The sequence below is a fragment of the Dama dama genome, chromosome 6 (assembly GCF_033118175.1).
Source record: "Dama dama isolate Ldn47 chromosome 6, ASM3311817v1, whole genome shotgun sequence".
NCBI lineage: Eukaryota > Metazoa > Chordata > Mammalia > Artiodactyla > Cervidae > Dama > Dama dama.
Window position 1 is genome coordinate 569,337 of NC_083686.1, and position 4,362 is coordinate 573,698.

Here is a 4,362-nt window from a genome sequence, read left to right on the forward strand (position 1 = left end):
GTCGTGCCGCCGCCGCGCGAGAGCCGCGCGAGAGCAACGCGAGACCTGGGCGCGGGATCTGCGCCTGGCCCGAGGGTGTGACTCCGCGCCTGCGCGCCAGCGTGGCGCTGCTCCCGCCAAAACGCGCCCCGGAAGGTACCAAGGCAGGAAGGGCAGGGTGGGGGTTACGCTTTGCCGTCTGTGGGTTGTCTCGGCGGGACGTCAGGGAGGAGGAACGTGCAGGTGAGGACCCGGCCCCACCCACTCCAGCGCTGCAGTCCCCAGTGACCCTCCTGAGGGCAGCGCGTGGTCCTCCGGGAGCCATGTGGACCCCGGGCGGTGCTGAGGCGGTGCGCCGAAGCCGCCGGTCTCGGGACCCTCACGGGAGGCAAGAACTCACGCCGGGCCGGCCTGGCGAGGGGCGGAGCCGGCCGCAGGGAGACGTGACGTGCGCCGCCTTGAGCGCGCCGCGCCGAGCCGGCCGGCCAGGAGGCCCCCGTGCTGTGGTGGCGCCGGGAAAGGCGAGGGGACGTGAGGGCCGCAGACCGGAGGGGGGGGCCCGGGGCCGCGAGGGGCCGGCGGGGTAAGAGGGACGGGAGGCGGGGTGGGGGACGCCTTGGGGCGGGCTTCTAGGGGATCGTCGGGCCAGGCCGGGGCGCCAGGAGGGCTTGGTGGGTCAGGGTGGGGCGTGACTAGGGCCCAGGACCAGCGGACCCGGTCACATGGCAAAGCTGGGCCAGGCGAGCCAGGGCCTTGCTTGTCTCTGGCGTGGGCATATGAAAAGTCTTGACCTAGAGAAGATTGTTTTCCATTTACAAAGATATGGAGGAGCTGGTGGAAAGGACTGTACTATTTTTTGTAGCTTCTAATGAACTTGTAATTAGAATTTAGAGAAGGATTTTCCTGAGCATCTAGTGGTTGAGACTGGGCTTCCAGTGCAGCTGATGTGGGTTCTGTGCCCAGTTGGGGAACCAAGATTACACATGCTGTGCAGTCCAAAGGAAAAAGAAAATTAGAGAAAATGAAGGGAACCTAACTTCATATTATTTCAAACCTCATGGAATGCCCCACACTCTCCGTAGAAGAGCTGTTTCCATTGCCCTGATCCAGGTGGAGGGGGATCAGGTGGGACCTGCGGAGCAAACTTGGTTGAGAGGAAGTCTCTGTGCAAATGGAGAAAAGTGGCCTTCTTTCAGGGAAACGGGAAGACTCAGAGATTCAGGATAACTGACTGGAGTGCGTTAGGGAAGATATGTACCCCCTCTGTCCCAGGCTGCAGCCAAGAGCCTCCTGTGGCCATTGGACCTTGAAATGGGACTGGGTCCAAGTTGAGATATGCTTTGATTGCAAAATACACCTGAGTTTCCAAGACTTCTTATCAAGAAAGAAAAGTAAACTATCTCATTAGTAATTTTGTATTGATTACATGTTAAAATGGTAGTGTATTTGATGTATTAGGTTAAGTATATGTCACTAGGGTTAATTTTACTCTTTAAAAAACATTGTTTAATGTGCAACCAGAAAAATTAAAATTTACATATATGGCTCACATTTTATTTCTGTTGGACAGGGCTGATCTATTCCAAGTTTAAGAACAGAATCATGTGTTTATTCTGTCAAACTCAGAAGCTGTATTGTTAAAGTGACATTTTATCAGTGTTGTTGTTCAGTCTGTTGGTCATGTCTGGACTCTGTGACCCCATGGACTGCAGCACACCAGGCTTCCCTGATCTTCACCAACTCCCAGAACTTGCTCAAATTCATGTCCATTGATGCCATCCAACCATCTCACCCACTGTTGTCCCCTTCTCCTGCTTTCAGTCTTTCCCAGCATCAGAGTCTTCCAGTGAGTCAGCTCTTTGCTTTAGGTGGCCTAAGTAGTGGAGCTTCTGCTTCAGCATCAGTGGTCCTTCCACTGAATATTCAGGGTTGATTTCCTTGAGGATTGACTGGTTTGATCTCCTTGCTGTCCAAGGGACTCTCAAGAGTCTTCTTCAACACCACAGTTCGAAAGTATCGATTCTTCAGCACTCAGCCTTCTTTGTAGTCCAACTCTCACATCCATACGTGACTATTGGACATTTTATCAGTGTTACAATGCTATAACATCAATTCCAACCTTAGATGTCTTTGAAATCAGAAAACAATGCATACTTATGAATATATTTTATTAAATCAAACATTATGCAAAGTAGAAGGTAATTATTTGCCTTTACTTTTTATTTTTATACAAGTTTCTTAGCTATAAAGAAGTCTTTAAGGGACTTCATTTGGAAAATTCCAACTGAGATAAAGATTAATGTTTGTATAAATGCCCACCATAAGACGTTGCTGTTTGTATCTTCACTGGTCATTCGAAATTTTTCTTCACGGTCCTATATAGAAGAGAAATATTCAGGTTAGGTTTCTTAAGGTGCTTCATGCATGAATTTGAGGGGAAGGTGCTGTATATATTCAAGGTACTTAATGTCACCCAGGTAATATCTTATGCCAAAGAGCAGTATATGATTTTTCTGAGCTAAGGTGTGTTTTTAGCCAAAGATAAGGAGGGGGCGTCAACCTTATAAAACATACTTTGATACTTTGGTGTAAAATATCATATTTGATATCGTATTGATATCACATGTTTTATTTGTTAGCATCAAAGTGTCTATTGCCTAATTGATACTTTTTTTTATCGTTCCAGTTCTTACTTTACTTTAAGCTGGACACTGTACTCATTTTATTTTCCAGATAAGGAAGGTGAAGCTTAGAGACAGCAGAAGGTTAGTGAGTGGGGGCAGATTCAGGCCCACATCCAAGCAGGGTGCACTGAACACAGTGACCTGGGAAACACATAATGTCACAGGAACAAAATAATGCTGTAGAAAGTGGGCACCCTCGACTGCAGATGCACAGGGTGTGTTGGAAGCCCTTATTTATTCATCTGTGAGCTCACACCCCTGAGGCGAGCGAGCCACGGTCCCTTTCCTAGAGGAGCTCATAGTCCAGCAGACGGCAGAAGAGTACCCCCACCAACCCTGCACATCTACACAGTCCTGGAGAAACCCAGGAAACAGGCAATTTACTCTTTCCCTGGTTCAGGGGCTTAGTCAAGAATTATGTTCCTGGCAGGAAGAGGGGGTGTAAGCTGATTAGGCAGACTGACCCTTTGATAGTTCTGTTCTTTGACTATTTGCTCAATTTGCTCGATTAGATGTTCAAGCTTGAAGCTAACTTCATTAACTTTGTCCTTTGCTTGAGTAATGGATGTATCAAGGTCATGTTCTCCGACTCGAATATCTAAGTGGATCCGCTGTACAAACAGTAAAAGGGAAGAAGCATGTTTTCATGTGGCTCGCTCATTTTCCTTGTTTTTCCCTCATTGTGTCCTACCAGTCCGTCCTTTTTCTCCAGTGCCCCAGCCCCCGCACCTTTCTGAGAGTAAATACTCCATTCTCTTTCTGCTTCACTGCCGCTGCATTCCAGGTTACACTCAGGAGTCTTTCGTTGTCACAATAATGTATTAAATGGTACCTGCTGCCCAGAGCAACTACACCTTCCTGAGCTATGTCCTCTAGAGTTCTGGGCACGTGCCTTTGGCCCTGAGACAATTTGATTACTCTCAGGGAAAGGTTCTCTACATATAACTAAATTTCTGATGCTAACATACAAATTCTCCATCTGTTCTCAGAACCTTTAGAAAATATCCAATCACCATCTACCGTGTAAGAGTTTCATTTATTGGAATTCCATTATTAATTCACCCTTCAGCCTTCAATTGTTTTCAAGCCTGAATAATCACAGTTCTCAACCTTCCCTCCCAGTTCTCATTTTTCAAGCCCTTTAATCAACTTCGTGGCTCTGCTTTGAACCCCTTCCAAGCTCTTCAACTCCCTCTTTAGGTGCTATGCTGAGATCTGGGTGCAGGACTTTAATATGGCCTGGACGTAATTATTCTGCATATCATTGTCACACCTGAGTAATGCTGACGCTGTTCATCTGCAAGGACATGAGGGCATTTACTTACCAGCTTACTCCCTCCGAATGACACAAGCCTTGTAGAATTAGATTGTAAGCAAATGATGTGTTCACCAGGTGAATGTGAAGTGAAATAGAATGTTCCTTGTGGGCCATATAACTTTGACAATAATACCTAGGATTAAGGATTTCCATAGTTTAAGTTTACTATTCTCTATATTCCATTAAAAAAATTAAACCATCCCTATGTAACCTAGTGAAATTTGTGAAATTCTTAAAGAAGAAATCACATTACTGATAACAAGAAAAATATTCACTCTTTCTGCCAATCAATAAAGTACAAACCACAGTTAGATATTCCTTGTTAGTTATCAGATTGGCAAAGACTTAAAAGTACCTGGGGCGGGGATAGTATTGAGAAAT

The 4,362-nt window shown here is 46.5% G+C and overlaps 1 long non-coding RNA gene across 1 annotated transcript; it reads right to left on the reverse strand.

Moving 5' to 3' along the window:
* Positions 1 to 2,269: 2,269 nt before the first annotated feature.
* Positions 2,270 to 4,068, reverse strand: LOC133058434 (uncharacterized). Its single transcript, XR_009693336.1, has 3 exons — positions 3,989 to 4,068; positions 3,128 to 3,274; positions 2,270 to 2,354 (listed from the first exon to the last, which is right to left on the reverse strand). It is a non-coding gene; the product is annotated as an uncharacterized LOC133058434 (long non-coding RNA).
* Positions 4,069 to 4,362: the final 294 nt, after the last annotated feature.